The sequence below is a fragment of the Acipenser ruthenus genome, chromosome 9 (assembly GCF_902713425.1).
Source record: "Acipenser ruthenus chromosome 9, fAciRut3.2 maternal haplotype, whole genome shotgun sequence".
NCBI lineage: Eukaryota > Metazoa > Chordata > Actinopteri > Acipenseriformes > Acipenseridae > Acipenser > Acipenser ruthenus.
Window position 1 is genome coordinate 3,366,266 of NC_081197.1, and position 23,047 is coordinate 3,389,312.

General features: G+C 39.2%; 1 long non-coding RNA gene across 1 annotated transcript in view; it reads right to left on the bottom strand.

The window, feature by feature from the left end:
• Positions 1-584: 584 nt before the first annotated feature.
• Positions 585-23,047, bottom strand: part of LOC131738027 (uncharacterized) — a 35,537-nt gene continuing 13,074 nt past the window's right edge. Inside the window, exon 3 of the long non-coding RNA XR_009329582.1 lies at positions 585-2,377. This is a non-coding gene — a long non-coding RNA (uncharacterized LOC131738027). The remainder of the gene's footprint in view (positions 2,378-23,047) is intronic.

The window sequence follows — 23,047 nt, forward strand, 5'->3', positions numbered from 1 at the left end:
GCTGCTTGTAAGAAACCATGGGGAAGGTTGTGGGCCTGTATGTATGTAAGTATGTATGTATGTATGTACCTGTATGTACCTGTATGTATGCATGCATGCAAGTATGTATGTATGTATGTATGTATGTATGCATGCATGTATTTTTGTAATGCCTGTTTTATACAGACAAATCTCATTTTTTATTCACCTCCCGTCCACTGATCCAGAGGCTATCAAGGGTCTCTGCAAAGGTTTTAATTGACCAAATGGAAAAAACTCAGGTAACCATGGCCACAGGTGTCATTGGTAACCTGCAGCAACCATATCTATAACAATACTGCAGCTCCTTGTCATTTTAATGAACACAGCACCTTTCATTGTAATTCTGAGATCTATTAAATACTGTCATGTCATAATTGTATGACAACGTGACATGAATACTTATGCATGCAATGTCAGTTTCAAAGTGATTCTGAAGGACTGTGCAGAGTTATGTAGTCTTTAAGAGGGTGTTCTGCATGCTACTCTGAAACTGTTTATTTTACAAGAAGATTGAATTGGTTCCAGGGTCTATCAGCTATGTGAAAATATCCCATCTCAGAGGGAGTCGCCATACTACATTGTAATCAGTTATGTGAAAATATCCCATCTCAGAGGGAGTCACTATACTACATTGAAATCAGCTATGTGAAAATATCCCATCTCACAGGGAGTCACTATACAACATTATTATTATTATTTATTATTATTTATTTCTTAGCAGACGCCCTTATTCAGGGCGACTTACAATTGTTACAAGATATCACATTATTTTTACATACAATTACCCATTTATACAGTTGGGTTTTTACTGGAGCAATCTAGGTAAAGTACCTTGCTCAAGTGTACAGCAGCAGTGTCCCCACTGGGGATTGAACCCACGACCCTCCGGTCAAGAGTCCAGAGCCCTAACCACTACTCCACACTGCTGCCCTACATTGAAATCAGCTATGTGAAAATATCCCATCTCACAGGGAGTCGCTATACAACATTATTATTATTTATTATTATTTATTTCTTAGCAGACGCCCTTATCCAGGGCGACTTACAATTGTTATAAGATATCACATTATTTTTACATACATTTACCCATTTATACAGTTGGGTTTTTACTGGAGAAATCTAGGTAAAGTACCTTGCTCAAGTGTACAGCAGCAGTCCAGAGCCCTAACCACTACTCCACACTGCTGCCCTACATTGAAATCAGCTATGTGAAAATATCCCATCTCAGAAGGTGTCACTATACTTCATTGTAGTTGCTTTTTTAACGTTGGGCGTTATGAATTAACAATGTGAGGTACATCAGTGTGTCTGAAACACCAAAGTTACTGCAAGTATACTGTAGAAAGGAAATCAGTGAGAAATTATTGAAGAACAAAGCACTGTAATCAATATTTGGCAATTTACAAAACATTATTCCAAAAACCATGCTCTCTCAGTCCGTGCCCAAGTTATCCTGAGGCAGAAATGGCATTTTACCAGCAACCCAACAGGCGCACACAAACACAAACTGGCTTTGTAGGTCAGTGAAAAAATCTTGTTAACGGCACAGAAATGATATGAATCCCCTGCTTTCTTGTTTTCGTGTTTTCTTTTATTGGACGTGGTTAAAATGGGCAGTTTGTTTTATGTGAAGTGACAGCTTTTTTTTTCATTTGCAACTGAATCCATTCTGCCCTGCTGAGAGCTGAATCTACTGTTTCAGACCCATTATAAAATGTGCATTGATCACTTTCCATCTGTACCATTCAGGTAGAAGCAGCACGTGCAAATAACACATGCCATCGGTTAATAGGAGGGTATCGTATCTTACAGGACTGGATATGGTTCTACTGTACTGTAATTAACCAATCAATCACTCAATAAAAAACAACTGTGTGACCCAACACAAAATCAAACCACCCAACTGTCATATTACTTCCCATTCATATTCCTGTCTTGTCAGCTTTATATGTTGTTGCAATGTATTTGTTTGAAGCTGGCTCAGGTGGCTGCAGGATGATCTCCTTCAATCTGCTGAAGCATATCACTGCTCATTGCTGCTAAAGGGAAGGGGATTACATTTCCAGGCTTCTTTGCTGTTGAGAGAGCCAACTGTCCACATCGCTCATATTTGAATATTTGCATTAAAATTGAAGCTGGAATGAATGAGTGTGCTGATAGATGTACAATGCTTGGTTATAAAATTGCTCTATTTGAGGAAACCTTCAGCTTTTAAGTAACATTTCAGAGGTCTTAACCAACGTGATATGTAAATCACTATCTTCATGTGGGCCCATGTTGTGTCAATTTGGACAGCCGCTATTTTCATCAATTTTCAGCTGAATTTAATGAGCTTAGGACTTGGCAGCCACTGGTTCTGTGAAAACAAAAGAAAAGAAAAACGGTATAATTGTGATTAGATCCCAGTCTATTCAAGGGAGAAGCACCAAGAGGACATGTGCTTGTACTGCTCACATGAACACACATCTGCACAGAATATCATGAGGCGTCTCCAGATCTTAACACAAGCATCAGGAGGCAGTAAAGCCATGCACATATGGGTAGCACTTTACATGCACAGTAATTAGAGACACTTAATGCAAAGTGTTACCCAAATATGATCAGTTGTTTGTGTATTTAGATAGTAGTTACTTAGTAAATACATGTGTGCTTACAGATAAGTATAATGTTATTATGTATAGGTATAATGTGCTTAATGTGTAAATATTTTTGCACAATATAGCCTTAACCCTAACCCTAACCCTTTTCTGATACAATTGTGTACTTACATATATCATGCAAAAATATTTACACATTAAGTACATTGTAACTATGCATGATAACATTGCAATTATGTGTAAGCACACATGTATTTACCAAGTAACTATGATGTAAGTACACAGTAATTAGAGACACTTAATGTAAAGTGTTACCACGTAAAACAGATAGCCAGTTAAGGTGGTAACTCCCACATTTATGTCACCCTTCAGTCAGTGGCAGCTACCAATAGGGATCTGCCCAACCATGCCAATCATGCTAACTGCCACCCACAAGTGTGAGAGCAATGAGGACATAACTATGCATGAAATGAGTTTGCCAACACTCTGCACCACCACCCTATTTACAGTCTAGGTGTTCTGATGTGTGTCAGGAACAATGAAGACAACTTTGTCAGAGAACAAGTGAGGTTTATTGAGAGACTGACCCAGTGCTGCTCATATCTCACAGTGTCTCTAACATGTGCTTTCAAACATAGACTGCACTGCTGGCTAATGATTACAGCAGGTAAGTATTTAACTCATTAACAATGAGTGCACCATCTAGTGTCGCGGAGGCTACGTATAATAACACAAGGTGTCTTGTTCCAGCTCTGCACAAGCAGCCTATTAGCAGTGTTAGAATCTAGTTCCATGCCATGGTGTTTGAGTCCTGGGCCATCAGAAGAAGTTTCAATCACACAATGTGTGTCTTTCGTTTTCATGTAGATTTCCAGATTCTTTTTCATGTTGTGTCTGTGGAGAGGCTGCTGCGTTCGCTGGAGGAATAATATAATCACACTGAGAAGTGCAGCCTGGCAGTCTGGCTTCATAAACAAAATAATTACCAGACCAGCTGCCAGCGCATCTTTTGTTTTTGCTGCCCTCTCAGACTGGAATAAACTACCCACAACAAGCCGTGGGGAACGCAATAATGTAGTAAAAAATATGCCACCCATAGGGGCGCTGTTGAAGCCCATACATGCGTGTCATATAGAATCACAAAAAATTACAAAAAAGACAGCAAACTGAACATGTCGGTACGGAACATCATTTGATGTAATTTGTATGTTCTTGTAGTTGATAGTTAATTGACTCCTACAGGCATTATTTTTTTTATTGAGTTATTGTGTACCCCCCAAGAGACTTCCTGCAGCCTTGTACATGGGATGGGCCAGGCTGCACTACTCTTTGCAATTCAAAGTGCAAAAGCCTTTTCAATCTCCTTTACAAAATACAATCGATTAGCTGGAAAATCTATTAGTTACCCCATATAACCTTCACTGCCATATATGGTAAAAGCATGCCGACACGTATTAAAACATAGCAGGGTCACAGTGAACGCATTGGGAACAAAGAGCTATGAAAATTGGCCTGCATCATTTCAATATCTACAGTACACAAAAATAGAAATAAAACATGTTTTACACAGAGGGAAGAATCCAGCCCGTTCTGGTATATAACTACATTTCCACTCTAAGATTGAATCAAATGTAATCTAGTTGTTTCCAACTTATGAGGCAGTACTTAGACAGTGGTCCAAGTGTTACTGTGAAAGGCATCCATAGCAACATGATTTTCTTTCAAACGTAATGCAGATTAAGAAGACCCAATAATAATGTACTGATCGATCGATACCCTCTCTTAAGGGTCTCGCTTTTAAACTGAAGAGTATTATTTTAGCAACTACACTGAAGGATGGCCTTCGCTTTGCATGTTACATAGAGTACTATGCAGCGGTTTCAGGAATCAAAACCACATTAAGACCTGCTGTGATATTCCCAGCATGCCAATTAGTATCTGTTAGAGAAAGAACATTCTTAAATCGTTATGAGAATGTATTTTTATACTGTGACTTTTTACAGACGAGGACAGTTTAAAATGATTGGACTTTTATAAGAAAAATACATATCTAAATATCTTCCCTGGAGGAGACAGTGTTCATGTCTGAGCCCATTGGAGCAGCAGTGACTTTTTTAACCCTCATCTGTTTATTCCTAGTCAGAATATTGCAGAATCTCTTACCTCTGCTCTGAAAGGTACATTATCAACCTCAGGTCTTGTCAGTCAAGCATGTTCTGAGTAGAGTTGTCTTTATCATGCAGGTAGATGCCCTCTAAAAGCTATTCAAGAATATTTAAACTTGCTATAAAGGCCACGCAACCACACACACTGCAAGTGAACATCTTAGCCGATATGCAGAAGAGTCGGGCTCGTCTGCATTCGTGGTCATAGGGCCCTTACCCTCATCTCAACCCACAGACAGGGAGTCGTGTTCAGTAACGGCAGTGTATCACACAACACTGCCCGTTTCACATGTCCCACTGCTACTAGGAGACCATCCAGAAATAATATACTCATTACGATACAAAGTGTAAGAGGAACGGCAAGTCAAAGCAGCACATTAATGTAGAAAGTCAGATAATCAAATAAACTGCGACTTTCTGAGTGGCTCACCCATCCGGATGAACCAATGCTAAATTGGAAAGCAGTGACGTCATAAATGGCAGAAGCAGTAGCCGAACAAAGCGGGGAGCTTTCTAATTAATACCGCCTCCTCTGTGCAGGGAAATAGCTCAGTACATCCATTAGATTATATGCATGAGCTCACTGAGCAAAATCTTTAATTTAATTGTAAATACAATAGAAAAGTATTGATCTGAATCCTCAAACACCAGCTGAAGTCACAAAAGCTCATTAGTGCTCATCGTAGCTGCTGAAAAGATCATTAGCATAATTGTGCACTCAAAAGAGAGGGAAGCCTGTTATTCAAGCTGATTCATTATAGCTGTTTACAGATCTCTTGCGGTAATCACAGTTTCTACCTGTTACTTTTGAACAGTGTTCAGACTGGTGCCGCTCTGGACCCCCCTGGTGATGCTGCTCTGCTAGTTAAAGCCCTCCATTGCCAAGACATTATTTGAAGGTTGAGGCTTTGGTATACAGGTGATAAATGATAAATTGATGATAAATCTCTCTCCTGACCTGTGAGGGCATTGTATAAAGGGAACAGAGTGCCCTGGACTGGATGGTCTGACAATTCATTCCCAGGGTTAGGTGGAAGTCGGTCATCTAGAAAGGGGGCACAGCTGCGGTACATTAAGTCATCGCTCCAGAGGGACAGCGATGTGGCAACCGCGGATTGGAGGAGAAACAGTTGCACTCGCTAACCAAGGGGGCATGAATGAAGGTACAAATAGGGGACATGGCTAGGTGATCTGTTCCTTTGTTTATGGTTAAGAGAATCGCTTAACCATGAGTATTTTGTTTGTTTGTATCGTCTAATTGTACTGCTTGTTATTTATTAGACGGACAACACTGCACCATCGTTCACGGATTAAAATTATATTTCACCACGAGCACTACAGCACCCACTCTGGACTTGTGACCGTGTCTGTGTTTTGTGTGTGTGTTTAACTGTGTCTATTATTTTGGAACTGCAACCCGTTGTTTATTGAACTGTGCAATACACATCGCTGTACATTGCCAGCCCTCCATTTCTTTACTGTTGCCATCAGACTTTGGATTATAAATAAACCACCATTTCACCAGTACTTTGTTGTTTGTCATTGTTTTGAGCACTGCATCACCTCTACACCTGCGCACTGCACACCACTTTGCCACAAGGTGTTATGGCAATCCGCAATCCTTTTATTAATACACTGAGACGCTAGAGATCTGACATAGTCCTACAGCCATCGATATTAAGTCAACATGCATGATGCACTAGTGTAAATACAATAAAACCTTAAGCTTTACACTGCATTGATGATTCAATGGAAACATTTAATTGACTATATTAGAACCCAGGAGTATCAACTAGGATGACAGCTATTGGTTGACATGTTTAGTGAAGTAAAGATTTATCATTGCAATGTAAATGAAAGAAAGAAATAAAGAAAGAATCCTCATCACAGAAATGTGGACCCTTATGTGCTGATCCTGTCCAAACACATTTCACACAGCACGATGTCTGTCTGTCTGTCTGTCACATTCTACGTGGAAAACACCTCCTGCCTTGATTTTGAACCGATCTTCACCAAACTATTATAATGGACTCCTAGTATCCCATAGATCTTTCGGATTGCATTTGGCTTTCAGTTGCTGTGCGATACGCGACTATGACTACCCTCTGTAGCTGCATGCACTGGTTCATTAGACCTGTACAAGATATACAACTGACTGAAAAACTGATGTGTGCTGTGCAGTGGTGGATAGCTGTCCCATCTCTCGCTGCAGTCTTGGAACCTGACCTTCAGCCTATGCAGATCAGTGTGACTCCAGCAAAGCAGCATCTTTGATCAAGAAAGAAAAAAGTCTTTCCCTAGACCTTTCTATTCACTAAAGAGCTCTCTGATGTATTTTAGTATTTCGGTGATGATGACACTCCAATTACTTTTAAGCCAATTCTTTCATCTGTGTGCCTCATGGCCTTTTGCATTACCTGCTGCCTCCTCTAGTTTTAAACTGCGATTTCACACAGCATCACAGCGGGGAGGCTTTCCACTTCATCTTTCATAAGCAGGGACTGCATTGCTCAGGAGTTTTGGAGCAGCATGATATTCTGGTAGCAGATGTCTTTACTTCCTATTTTAGATTATAGTGATGTTATTTATAACATGGCTTCTAAAAGCCTATTGATGCAATTAGATGTTTTATACCATTCTGCTATATGATTTGTCACTGGTGCCCCTACAGAACTCACCACTGCCACCTTTACAACCTAATTAACTGGCCCTCTCTACATACAAGGCAACTGAAAAACTGGCATGTGTTAATCTACTGATTACTTGTGTAGTTTACTGGAGCCCTCTTCTTCATTGTGCAGCTTACAATCCAGTCCTTTTATTACACAGCTTGTTCCCATGCAGGGTAGCAACAGTGTGTGGTCGTCACTCATTTCAGTTTGCAGCAGCCAATGACTGGAATGAGTTTCAACAAAAGGTTCATATGTGAGGTTGTTTTAGCTGTAGGGTCGACTCATTGCTGACTGACATCTGTGCTGCTGAGTTGCCACTCCTTGTGCACTAAAACAGTTTGGGACAGCTCAGGCTTTTCAGCTGGTAAGTGTAGTCCTGCAGTGAAAGGTGCCTGAGACAGGTAAAACTGCCCCAAATTTTCCAAGTATACATGGAGTCAAATGGAAGCACAGTAGAGCATGAGGCACATTTTAACCATGCAGGCGGCATTCCTTCTAGAGACAAGGTGTAATAATGTACCAATACTGCAGTGCTAGATTGCTAGCGGATTCAAATGTTGCATAAACAAGAAGCTCAGAAATGTGTGAAAGTAAGAAATATACCATTTGAAGCAGAGCAATGCTTATTAAGATGGAACAAGCAACTTCCTGAGAGACTGCCATTAAATAAATCGATTCAATGATACTAGCCAATTTTTAGATGTGCTGTGGTTTACTAACCACTCGCAATGAATTATTCATGAAAATCAGTTACTCATATCACCATAGCTGTTGCAATGAGTAAGTTAGCAATAGTGCATTGAAAATGCGCTGCCCGAATCAGCTAGACATGTGCCCAGGTCTCTCAACATATTTCAATCGACTGGCCCTTCTGACTAATACAATTGTGTTCCTTAAGCTTTATAGAAATGTAAAACAACCAAGTGGAACCTCAATCTTCAAGATGAGATTTAAAAAGTACTTATCCGTTAAGCCTGCCTATGCAATGAGTCTTGCCCGTAATACTTTGTATACACTGGGAGAATGTGGTAAAGAGAAAACAATCAGATTTGAACATGTACAATCCATTCCCAGTTCAAATGTATTTATTTATCCAGGATTAAACCCTGGCAGGAGAAGGCAAAAGAAATAACATTATAAATATCAATGACAAAAGCATTGCCAAATTAAACAGCTTACTTGCAACACAAAGGTTAGGTCTCCTCTCCTGGCAAATGTCCATTATCTTCCAAGCATACAGAGCTCCCATAAACATTTGGGGTCACCTTAAATATTGTAACAGCAACATACAAATCATTAAGGGGTGGTAACGATGTATGATAGGGTTTGTTACAGATTCCAACTCAAATCCACTTTCCGAAAAAACAGAATCCCAGGGCAAGGTATTCCTTAGTCTCTGGGCACAGTGATGAGAGGGTGAAAGGGCTCCATTGGTAAAAGAGCTCCATTGGTGAAAACAAACCTATTCAAATTACATTTGTAGCTGCTTGCTTTTTAAATCTGCTTTTTCAAAGACACAGCGACTTTAAACAAGGGTGCTTAAAGGAGGAATAAGTCAGCGGTGCTTTTGTCATGAAATTTAACGCTTTTAAACTAATGACCTCATTTTATTATCCCAGAGCCCTCAGGCACTCTGTGTTCTGGATGTCTCTGCACTGCTCGTGTCAGCATGAAACAATGGGCTGCTCTTCACACTGCAGGAGCTGAGGTTATAAAAACCAATTGAAGAACGCAAAGTGCAGCCCCGCAGTATGTTAAAAGCACTGCATAACCAATGTTGTCCAACCTTTCCATTTCATATCCCAGCTCTATTGAGTTCTCTTTATGCCAGCCGACCTCAGACACAATCGAGATCCAACAACTTGATCTGCCAGAGACGAAGCGTATTCCTCAGCTCTTGTCAGTTTTACAACACTATAATTGTTTTATTCCTCTATGATAAAAAAAAATAAATTGCTTTTGCCTTCAGAGCAGGGCTCGGAGAAATCCCCTTTTACTGAACACAAGCCACCTGTAAGCGACTTAACTATTGCAAGACAAAACGTAGAGCTGTCCTCAAAAATGACAGCCTATGAATAAAAGTCATTTCATCAGTTTTGGATGGGAAGTCTATGGTATTTGAACAGCTTCCTTCCAGAAAAAAACATATTTCAGGACCATATGTGAGGAGCATGATTTCCATTAATCCAGTATTTCCAAATGTGAGTAAAATGAAGCAATGCCTTTTAAAGTCGCTTATAAATCTGTCCCATAGTAAAAGCACAGCAAAGTGTAATAAAGCATAGTGAAACCAGGGTAAAGCATAGGCAAGCATTGTAAAAAAAATAACGAGGCATGGTAAAGCATATTAATAAACATGGCAAACCAGGATAAACTATCATAAAACAGCATAGTATAACCATTGGAAAAACATGAGAAAACTGCAAAAATACATTGTAAGCTTAAAAAGGGGCATGCTGTTATTATATATATTAAGGCAGGGCTATCCAAAGCTGGCTCTTCCACGCTTGGTCTGTGTTCCAACCCTGTTCTAAATTGTTTAAATGAATCAATAAACCTCCATCCAGACCCTGAAGTAGTTACTTATATTATTATACGAGTTAAACCTGGAGTGGAATGGCCCTTCAGGACCGTGATTGGACAAGTATTCATTACCGACCTAGCATAGTAATACTGTGATTTGTTTGTGGGAGGTTTTTAAGACTCATAACATCATTTATAAATTTCAGTTATGCAGCAATGTAATCATCCCCATCAGATTGTGTTCCTTTAGGTCTTGTTGACAGTCTGTGGATCATTAGCCATTCCTGTTTTAGATGCTTGGGAACCTGCAGCTCTGTGTAGTATGATCTTTCTATCCAGTAGGGTCATCAATGGCATGCTTGATCCAATCTGAGCACAATGACTGACCAAAACCCATGTGTTAAACATTTACATAACCCAAGGCTGCTCAGCTATGGTAAACGTTATATTGGTATGCGTCACCTTGGTATTCGTCAACAGGAAAGCATCAGGTATGAATGACACCCATTTCACTTGCTGTGATTTTCCTAGGTTTGGAAATCTCCACCTGTTATATTCTAAAAACTATGGTAAAGCCATGCAGATTTGCCAGAGAAGACTAATAAAACATTGCATGCATGCCCTTGTCTCGTTAGTATGCCTGTCCTGAGTTATTCATTGTTAAATCGGACAGGGTCCATCCATGAGTTAATAACAGCAGCTGAGACGCACTTAAATCTGGAAGAAATCTGGAGCAATTAATCAGGAAGGAATCTGCAGCAATTAAGATTCTTGCAGACAATCTGTGAGTTGGGTACTGTAGTTGCAAGCGCAAATCTTAAAGGTTGTCACAATTATCCCTAACACCCTCTAGCCTCCTTAAACACAAGCATGTATTTAGTACCAAAAATCATTCCTTTATTGACCAGCACCAGAACTACCGGAACTCATTGAATATTGACAGAATACAGAAAGAAACTGCGGAGAGTATAAGTGGAGATACCACAAGTGTTAAAAAATGTATCGAATGAAATCAAGCGACTCATTTCACAAGAGGCATTTAAAAGTCATCAAACGTTGAACAATTGCATGTGAAAAATAGAGCAATCATGTTATTGCTACGGGTTTTAATCTAACATTAAAAAAAGGTTATAATGGACATCTGACTGTCAGATAAAGATGTACAGAATTAAGTGTGTCAGTTGCTCATGCATTCTCCTCAATGCTACCTCACAATTGAACAACAGTGCTAATACCACCAACAATAATCAAATCGAATGAATTTGCCAGACGGTCACATCTAACAAACTGGCATCTTACAATAAAGCATTTGCAAAGCTGCTTCTGTTTCGAAAGATAGAACACTGGGAATTGCTGAGCCATTCTTTTATTGTCTTTTATTTGGTCGGTTTTAATGATTGCAATGATTCAACGAGCCCCTGGTTATCCACATCTCTACAGATTTATCAGTTTATGACGGTGTAACAACGGCTTACAATCAGGAGAGCTCAAATATCTGCAAATGGCGTGCTGTGACGTGATTGACAGCAGCTTTGAATTGCTCAGCAAAACACAGGCCAGCAATCAAAGAGAGCGGGCTTGCAGCTTGAATTCAATAGAATTCAGATTGAATGATAAACAGCTTCCTGATCTGCCAGCAGGGATCACTTACGACTGTCACATTAGCACACGCTGCAGAGTACAAACCATTACAGCAGACAAAAGATTAGTACAGAAACACAGGATCTCAATTTGGATTTGAACAACAAGCGCTTATTTTAAAAACTTGTAGCAGTGACGGTTATTTAGGTAGTGTGAATAGAGAAGTCTTTAATGTCATGACTAGTCGACAGGATCATTTAAATACAAATATGGACTTGACAGTAAGAAAGCCAGTTGTAATCTGTCCACAGTACAGCTATGGCCAAAAGTTTTGCATCACCTAGAATTTTAGGATCGAGAAATATATATATATATATATATATATATATATATATATATATATATATATATATATATATATATATATTTTTTAAACTATACAAAATGATATCGCAAAAGTCTACCGGAAGCCATAATAGTAGTACAGTATTTCATGTTGGATTTCAGAATGTCATACTTTTTTTCAGTTTTTTGTTAAGTATATGGAAAACTGGGTGATAGCGATCTAAAACATCAACATAATTATACAAAGATATATTTTATATACATTTATATATATATATATATATATATATATATATATATATATATATATATATATATATATATATATATAAATGTAGATATGCTCTTCTGAGATTCCAGCTTCGTTACAGCTTAACTTAAGATGTATAAATTTCAGAGCACCAGGCTTTCATATTGGCAGCCAATATATATTTTGTATTGGGAATAAAATATCACATTTCAATACATTACTTCCTATACCTGCATTAAAAAAAAACAGCAGTGTTGTTTCATGAAGATTTCTCCACAATCTATATGCGCATACAATCTAAGTTAAATCAAGAAATTTACAAGAGCCAGAAATAAAGAATGGCATTCCACGTCAATATACCAGTGCCTGCGTTAACAATAACACCAACAATGAAGCCGGCCGCACTGGGGGGATTTCTTAACAGGGTACAATAGCAGGCCATGGTAATACCCTTTCTAACATACACGGAGCATGCAGAACCACTTCAGTGGAACATCTGGGAAATCCAGAGCCTCCTTTTCCTATCCCAGCAAAAAACGATTAGGACATCCCTCCGCAAGGGCCAATCATATTTACTAATGACCAGCCTCCCCCACGTTTTTGTTGTATTGTTTCTGCAGAGTAAAGCTGCACACATATATTTTGGCTTTTCAGCTAAAGTGCTGAAGTGACCTGGAAAAGTACTACCTGTGTAAAGATGCATTGCGGCAGTGTGGAGTAGTGGTTAGGTCTCGGGACTCTTGACAAGAGGGTCGTGGGCTGTACTCTTGAGCAAGGTACTTTACTTAGATTGCTCCAGTAAAAACCCAACTGTATAAATGGGTAATTGTATGTAAAAAAATATATAATTGCATGTAAAAATAATGTGATATCATGTAACAATTGTAAGTCGTCCTGGATAAGGGCGTCTGCTAAGAAATAAATAATAATAATAATAATTTATTAAGTAAGTGCTATGTAAATACACAGTAATTAGAGACACTTCATGTAAAGGGCTGCCACTTGTTTTGTCATAGGCGTTGGGAGTGCGAGATCTGCACAATCCAGTTTCCCACTCTAACCCGGCGATGGCACTTTCAGTACCTTCACCTTTAATATGGGAGAGGAGGGTTGTATAAAAAGCATCTCTGCGTGCTTCAAAGCAAACATTCAGCAGATAAAAAGGAAGAGGGTTCCTGGCACTGCTGCCAGAAGCAGATGGTTGAAGGCTCTCACAGCAAGATGACCTGTTTTAAAAACACGTATCAAACGACCTTCCCCCTTCTTATACTTAGTTAAGCAGTGCTTACACACCAGAGTCTTGTTTGGCATGTCTCAAGTAATGCAGTTTAAAAGGGGTATAAAAGAAAAAAGAAAAACAAGAAAACATTCGAATAAGAATCAAAATGAAGTAGCCCATAACAGAAGGGATTCACTGCTTGTGTTCTCAGAACTGGTAATTCAATTCACCACTGAGCTGCCCGGCTCAGTCACTGCAGGATAAACTACTGCACTGTGTGTAATGGGATCACAATGAGGCTTTGTTTTCAGTTTTCCTCAATCCTCACTCCTAACATGTTATCTCAATATTGACATGATGTAATACTTGTTACACATATGAATATAAAATGAGGTTCAGGCTCAGCCCTAGTGTTCATTCAAAATGGATTATATGTTGTTTGAGGTTTCTCAATAGACCACGGTAAACATTAGAAATCTTGATATTTTGTCATGTTAATTGGCTGGTAGGCTGGTATGGCTCCTAGTTCTGTCAGGATCTGTTAATTGTTGATTTGTGAAGAGCTCCAGTTCCCTAAGTGTTCTTCATTGCAAACTATAAAGACAACCTCCTTATAAACTACAGTGTGGCCTGAGGTACAGAAGTTATCACTGTTCTCCTGTCAAGAAGAAAACGAAGGACTACCCTCTATGGCGTACTCTGAGGTAGAGGGGAATGTTTTCACTAATGCTGCTTCATTTTCAAACTAGTTTTCTGTTCATTAAATGGGGGGCAGGGGTTCAACTCATTATTTTCTGCGAAACCCAGCACTGACCTGCTGGGTGACTGCCTAGCGTATCTTTAAAGTGCCCTTTTCTTAAACGGCATTCTTCTGTAAGATCAGACACAAAATTAGACCCTCGAGTTCCCACGAGACACACAGATGCCATCATCAGTAGATGCAGAAGCCTGGAAAGTTACACGGCAAGAGAGTTTTTTTTTTCTAATTAGTGATCGTGTGTCTGTGCCTGTCAGACCATGAGCAGTCAGAGCACCTCCAGCCCGTATATTATTGTGGATCTAACTACTTGTACTGCTTTGTATGCTATCGTGGTCTGGGGGTCTGCCTGTCAAATGGTCTAACATCTTGTAGAATAGGACTGGAACCGCTATTCATATCGGGGCCAGGCGCAGCACTCTTTTAACTGGTAAATGGCTGGAGGGAGGAATATAGTAGCCCACAAACAATTCTGTATTTGTTGGTACTACCAGTGGAGCACTGGGCTTTAAATAATAGAAACCATGCATTGTGTTCACATGCACAGTAATATTTAATTATGATTCGCAATATGCATTTAGGATACATATGTTTTACCTATATAAACAGCATCAGCCATCAATATACTAATTAGGATATTATCGGGACAGACCAACATTTTTTTCTGAATAACAATGGAATTGATGAAAGATTTAATTGGAATCAAATTCAGAACCTCAGGAATCTGAAACAACAGAAAAAAAAACATTAAAAAGAGGTTGTGGTATCATGTACCATGATTAAAATACAGACAAGATTCATCGTTTCGTATTGCTTCTTCACTCACAAGGATAACTGGCCTTTCATTACCCATGAAGATAAACATGCTGTCTCACTGAATGCCCATTCAGATTCCTCTCTGTAAAACATCATCCTCCCTCCATCCCACTTGCAGATCAGTGGCAAAGTGAAACAGATGGAGCCTTCCACACACCTGGTATCTGTCACTCGTCATGACAGCAAGAGCAAGCCTACAGACGCCAGGAACACAGGTCTGTGGGAGCCAGGGAGCGCCTGGGGATCAATAGAGAAGAACGAGGTACAGGCACCTTTATTAGGGTCACAGACACTAACACTCACAGACAAGGAAACAAACATTCTCTAGATCAGAGCTGCTCAAACCTTCTGACTGAAGAGCCGTAAAGATTACCAGAGGAGTTCTAGATTAAAACAAAACATCACAAACAATGTGGTTTAACTGGACTGCACAGCGCTTAAGCATTTGTTTGCTTCACGTTTATACACACACACCATTGTTTGTTTTGTGTTTTTGCATTGTGCCTTGCTTCTACAAAAAAAGGTAATACTTTACATGCAGTGTCTCTAATTACTGTGTATTTACATGGTAGTTACTTAGCAAATACATGTGTCCTTACACATAATTACAATGTTATTATGTATAGATACAATGTACTTAAATAACGTAAAATACTATTAAGGCATTGTCTAATCACATTCTGAGTAACAGAAATGCATTTTAATACTTCGGTTTTATCCCCGCCAACGAGTATAACACCCGCACAACTAATGGCTCCTCAGCACACCCCTAATCATCATCCTCCTTTACATGTCTAGTTCTGTCTGTAAATCCCTGGTTTGCTTTGATTGTCCTTTTTATGCAATCAGTGAACCCCAAGGTTGTTTGAAAATGCTAGTTTCTATGCCCTGCTTAGTTACAATGCTAGTTTCTAAGCCCTGCTTAGTTTAGTTACTGCTGGTTGTTCTTGGGGGATATGAAATGCTTTGTTCTGCTGTCTCTAATGCAGCTCTTTGAGCATCGAAGCATTGACTAATGCCGAAATCCCTCCAGTAAATGGAAATTGCAGACAATTACACACACTCTTACAGTGGCAGTGATTGTAATTTGATTTGGCAATGCATGGCTTCCAGCAGCCTCTACTCCAGCTCTCCTCCTCCAGTCCTCCTGTAACCCTTATAAGAGGCACCCTGGAGGAGTGCCCCTAAACACAGTATATAATCTTTATACCACAATGTACAAGCTTCTTCCAGGAATGACAGCATGTTTCATTTGCTATAATACATATCACATGAATTGCACCATCAAGGAGAATGTGTAGCTAAATTAATGTATTTTAACAGACTTGTTTGACATTTGCAGTGTAGATAAATGTCAGAGGATGGTTCCCAATTAGAGGTAATGTAATTACTTTCTCCTTACACCCACACGCGTGAATTATTGATGGTCATTGAATGTGATTATTGATTACAGATGACTCAGCTATTGGCAATACTACTGACCCCAGAGGTCTCCCTGAGGGGTGTATTAAAAACAATTAATAAAAAATAATATTAATAATGTAACAACAGAAAACTTAAAACAAAAAGGTATTAATAAATATGATAACAGCAAACTTTAACAAAGGTATGTTATTGATGTAAAAAAAAGGATTTAAAAAAAGCCCACAATCCACTCCTCCTTGACTGACACCGGGCATACAATGCAAGGACAGCTGAGATGCTTCTCCCTGTGATCTTTCAAGATGTGAATGTCTTTTATAATGTATGTAACGGACAAATCTCTCTGTTTGAAGGTTTCTTGTTGAGCAGTGTACTCATGGAAACTGTTCTCAGGATGTTAAAGAAAGATGCACCTGAACTGCGTTCTGTTCCGTTCCACACATGTGTTCAATGTTTCTCTTGCAGGTCGAGGCAGACCTGCAATTCAATCCTATGCCTACAGGGTTCAATTGAGACTGTGTAGCTGAATCTGAAAGCTGTCTAATCCATATAGGTATATCATTTCCCTGTTTTGGATGAATGCAAACGTAACTGCACCGTTGTGCATGTGACTCTACCATGTCCTAGATGTTTGCCAAGCTGGCATGAGTGTGTCATTATTGTTAATTACTGTACATGGCCTAACCATGTGGAGTCTAAAGTGACATATATTAGCTATGCAAGTACATTACAGAAAAGCACTTCTCATTCAAATACTCTCTGCTATTATGACATTCGATTTTTGATGAGTTTATTCTGATGAGTTTATTAATTGATTCCCATATTAGCATCACTCAATACAATAAAAATAAAGTGACAAGCGACAAGGGGGTTTACAGGTTTCAGGGGGACGGCATTAAGATTTGCCACGGTTTAGCTCATTAGTGTTGACAACGCTATAGCACTGTTTGCTGGTGTGGTGTTTAGGTTAGTGTAACAGGTGTTAATCATCAGTCATAAAAAATGAACTGGCAGGCTTTTAAATGCAACAAATAACGTGACGTCTACTGAAGATTGAGATACTAACAGGGGGTTCTTAAACATTTCCAAACGCTAGGAAAAAGCTGCCACTCTGATATCAGAACAAACCAGAGTGTCTCTTCATGAATAATCAACACATTAAGCTGCATTAATAAAAATAATAAAAATGTGTACAGTAGGTTTGGCAGTATAGAGAACCACAAGAGGATAATTCCAGGTATTTAGCCTGCTTTCTGGTTTCAGAATGATCTTTGCTTAACACCAACAAACACAGCAAATGTATGGACATCTGGTGATATCCGATTCATGCACAGCTTCAGCCACTGACTGCTCCACATCTCCAGATGTTGATGTTTTTTTGCACAGCCCTGCAGAGTTGGGAGTCTTGTTCTGTAGCTGCAGTTTCGCAAATGTTATTTTACAGTAACGAGCGCTGTGACCATGTTACCAGATGGATCAGTGGACTGCTTTAATAGTTTTTCCATGATCTGATCACATCTAGTGTCGTCACTAGGGGTTTGTTGGTGTGAGTGCAATACCCCTCTACCATGTGCAGAACCACACCCACATTTTTTTTTTCTGTCTGTATTTACTGGTACATTTTCCCCATATTCTGTGATCTGCCATCATGCAACACAATTGGTTTGCCCCACAAATTTCCAGTGGGGTGTTAGCACCCTACAACCCTGTACTGAAAACACTCCTGATGAAATCCAAATTGAAACATATGCATTTCAAGAAATCATTTAAAATTGCAATGTAATTGTAATGCAATTTGTATCTGTAGCATTACTAATGTTGTTTAATACTCGCAAATAACCTCCATAAATACTGGATAAATAAAAAACAAGACCGTTTTTTTTGGTTTTCAAATCCAATAACTCTTGTTATGCATTTTGTGGTTGGACTATTAATATTTCATGCCACTCATGGGAAGTTATTGTTCAATCTATGGTACATAACCCTGGGGAAAGAGATGGAGTGAATTTGCTATAAATACATTTAACATTTATAGAAGTGTCAGAACTTGCCGCTGCTAAGTGATGAGAATTGTGATCGTTGCTTGACTTGCCTTAAATCCTTCTTGTCAGAATCTCGTGACAGCTGGATGACTTAGACTTGCTCTGCTCAGGCCATGTTTTTCCTGGAGTGTGTTTCATAATTTCCTTTCTCTTTTTATTTTCCATTATACTTTAGCAGATAAGGAAAGATTAATATCTGTTGTTGTACGCCTTTTACACATGGCAGCTGGTTTACATTTAAACCCGATTAAAGGGCCCTTGAAAGAACATTACAATGCTGAGGAATTCGGAATGTCGAGCAATCGCTGTGTTCTCTGCAGTAGTGACATTTCAGGGGTTACACGTCTGTTGAGTTTTACGAGACAACTGAGGGGTTTCATTATTAGCACTGCTTTATTTTAATAATTTATTTTAATTAATAATAACATGTTTTTGTTTAAGGCTCCGTTTTAAAAAGCAAAGTATACATTCATGTAGGAAGAAGAAGAAGAAGAAGAAGAAGAAGAAGAAGAAGAAGAAGAAGAAGAAGAAGAAGAAGGAGGGCGTAGCATTACAGACATTCATATAATGAGACACAGTAGGAGGTAAACTGTCCAAAGAAGCCATTTCATCCCCCACGGTACTTCTAGTTCTTACTGCAGACGGTCAGTACTCTTGGTGTCATTCCGATTCATCTCTTGATTTAAAGCCCATTGTTTCCATCATGTGTTGTTATCAGCTTGACAAAATGTCAGACCTCGTCTGAACGATTGCTGTTTAAAAACGAAACCGAAGCTTTCACGCAGATGAGCGCTGTGCGGCTGCTCTGCTATTTATACCTCTCTTAACACCTGGAGATCTCGGCAGCTCAAACGGAATTGCCATCTGGAGGTTTTAATGACATGTTAATGGAATGTAATCAGGGCTTCCATCCGTTCTATAGCTGATTCACTCCTGTACTGAAATCGGGAGCGTTCACATTCCCCCTGACTGTGTTTATGAAAGCGATACAACTTGTAATTAGAAAACACCTACCCCCTTGCAAGCCTCTCGAGCTTTCATACCCATTTACTTTGTGTTTTGTTTTCATGGTCCTGACATAATTGTTTGGAAGGTGCTGTGCATGACAATTAGCTCTGTCTTCTTATTATAATATGTTTGTGTAGTTAACTAATTCAAGAATGTGTTTAAATAAAAACAAACACGTGTAAAAACATTTATTTAACAAAAGTGTTTAGAATATTTCTAATATCATTAGAACTGCTTGTAGTTTTTATGTAATTGTATTTTTATTTTTTTGTAAACCCATTTGGTATTTTATGAAGAAAAGCAATGTGTGTTTGCGTCGTTACAAAACGAGACAGGCATCCTGAGGGCATCAGAGACCTTGATTTATCGGATTTCATTTCTTTGGGTACATGAAAGAGACTGGAGCAAGCATTTCAAAAAGATGTCCTTGTAGAGATATGATATTATTCTCTCTTAAATATAGCAATACAAAAAAAACATTTCTTTAGAATCAGAATTCTACTCTCCTAAGTACACGTGTTGTCTTCTGATTTTAGACAATTGTGTGAACATTAAGGCTGCCACGTTTACATTCCTTTGTCAATGTATAAATCACCTGAAGTAAACTGAACAGCAACGTTTACACATCCGGCAGGGCCATCGCAAGAAAAACAATACAAAAAATAAAATAAAATGTATATATATATACAGTATATACAGTATATATATATATATATATATATATATATATACACATCTATATTACCTTACAATTGGGAAATACACAGTACTTTCCATTTGTTACTAATCAGTACACAATGCACTCTTCTAAGGTATGGTAAAAATAATAAATCAGTGGGCTCCCGAGTGGCGCATCCAGGCTATTCCTTTGCCAACCCAAGGACGGGAGCTCCCAGGGGGCGGCGCACAATTGGCAGAGCGGCGCCCGTGGGGAGTGAGGGTTAGGTCGGCCAGGGCGACGACTAAATTAAAATAAAAAAGAAAATCGGATTGTGAAGGAACAACTATGCTTCTTTGTAGAGAGTACAGAGCACGCAGATAAACACGTGTCTAATTTGCATAGAACACCATGAAGCACACACCAACATGTACTTTCATTTCTCACAGAGGTCGGTTAGAAATCTTCATTTTAAAACAACTCTCAGTTGCGATTCCCCTGCCTTCTTCCTGTAGCGTCTCCTGTTCCACATAGACATGGGTGTCTGAATCATGATAAACCAGCAAGGAAATGTACATTCTGAACGCAGGTACTGGAGTATTCACTTGACAAGAAGTTGAGTCTGTAGTTTCTTAACAAGCACATGTGTATTGGTACTGCTGTCACACAAGTGTGTAAAGAAAAACACATGTAGAGCCGGTTGTTAAATAATGTTCCCGAATGCCATTCAGTCAATATACGATTGCAAACAAAATTGATAAATGACACATACATCAGCTGCTCAATGTTAGTTTTGGTTCATGTAACGACATGCTGTACGTGTGTGTGTTTGCAGTTCAGGATTATAAAAATAAAAAGGAAAGTAATAGAAAAAAGACTTACAGCAGACATGGCCAGCTCTGGTCTTGGAGGGCCATTCCACGCCAGGGTTAACAGGTAAAATGAAGCAGGTAAGGGCCTGGTGGAGGTTTAATTGGATTCATTAATCAATTAAGAACACTGCTGGAACAAATACCTGGTCTGGAAGGGCCAACCTTCTCCTCCCCTTCCTTACACATCTTGCATTGATCACTGTGGCCCAACATGAACTACACAAAAAACTATTTTAAATGTATCCATCTGTCTATAATAACTATCATCTATCAGACACTGAAGCTAAGAAAAAACAAAGCATTTACACACAGCTGCCTAAAGCAATACACGGTGGAATATCTCTGGGGACGACCCTGTGCTAAAAATAGCTCCTGCAGAAGGGAAAATAAAATGCAATCATTCTCAGATTGACCTTGCCATTCTGGGCCTGAGCCAGGAGGCTTGAACAGCATTGTCATGTTGTGGAAGGGGAGACACAGCGGCACCGTTGAGTTTGGGTGTGTTGTGCAGGCATGAATGGAGAAGAAACAAAAGCACGATGCATAGATCAGTGCCAGAGTGCTATCATGCATGGCAAGCCCTCCGTGACTGCCCGCTACGAGCGCTGCATAGGAATGACGGACTCTTCACGAGTCATACAATGATTAACATTCAGGTCTGTAACCACTCAAGGCTGCAAGGCTCTATGGATGTGTAGTTTTTTTTTTGTAACACAGCCCCATGTTCCTGCTGAATCACCAGCATTTAAACACTGCCACTGAAGTAATGTTTTACTGTATATTGATTGGTTTGTGGCAGTTTGCCTCTTTGTAATGGGTTTGTTTGTTTTTTTCTCCATCACATTAACAATGACTGACCTCTTAATGTTTAATCACAGACAGTGTCTCCAATACCGTTTTGGGGGGGGGGGGGGGGGGGGGGTTAAGGGAACGTCTGCAAATTACAATTAAAAAATTAAACAAAAAATAAAAGGCAAGATGTCTCTCAGTGCAAATTACAAACTATAAGATATCCTCGATTTTGCAAACTTATCACATCCCTACTAATCACATTTGGCTTAAGCCCTTGGTGGTTCCCTTCAGTATTAACAAAATATAAAGCATTGTTTTTCCATCTTCAATCGATTGGGTTTAGAAATTAATACAAAACTGCAGGTTGAGTAACACTGGTCACTGCGATGGATGTGTTACATTGACCACCCAAGTCTTCTTGATAAGCGAAAAGGCAAACAGAGGTGCTCACTGTGTTGAAAACACTCCAGATATCCTGTGAAATCGGTGTGAACAGTCTGACATCTGCTAACAGCAGAGCGCAGCTCAAGTCAAGCAGCCTCTGTGCTATTTTCTCCTAGTTACCAGGATATTAAAGATGTAATGTTTAATCCCTGATTGAAAGGAATAGCCATAAGCATTTTAAAATCAGTTTTTATCTATAAAGTTATTATTGTATTTTAAGTTCAATTAAAAATAACGAGGCCATTCTCAAATGAGGAAAATAAATTATTGATTGGAATATCAATAACAAAAAATAACCAAGAATGCTTTGAATCCTGCCTGTGCCAAGCTGCCAATCATGATGGAGCACAGCCATTGGCCTTTGTGCTCCCGTGGGATAAGGAAGAAAAAAAAAACGATTGGGGATTGTTTGTCTCGTAGCTTCAACAAACCATATTGGTCAGGTGCTTCACAAATCAAGACTAGTGTTTGAGAGTAATGTTTCTGGCATGTCTGTTCTGGAGGGTGTTCATTAAAGCACATCAGCTGAGCTGCTTGACAATTGTCAGTGTCAGAGAATATATGTTCCTCCAGGAACAAATATTCGTTCCCTCTAGGAAATAATATTCAGGAATATTGGATCCCGTTCTGAATATTTGTACCCCCTTTTATTTTCTTCTGTATCTTTCTTTGAATATAAGTCTGGGGGTACGAACATTCACCAAACATTTGTTTCTGGGGGAAGAAATATTCAGGGGAGCTAATATTTGTTTCCACCTGTAATCGTGTGGTCTGCCAGGGGTTCTGCTAAGGTTGCTTCAGGGTGGGATTTTGTTTTGGGGACAGGGGCCACCAATCAGATGGCTCGATATCCACACACCCAC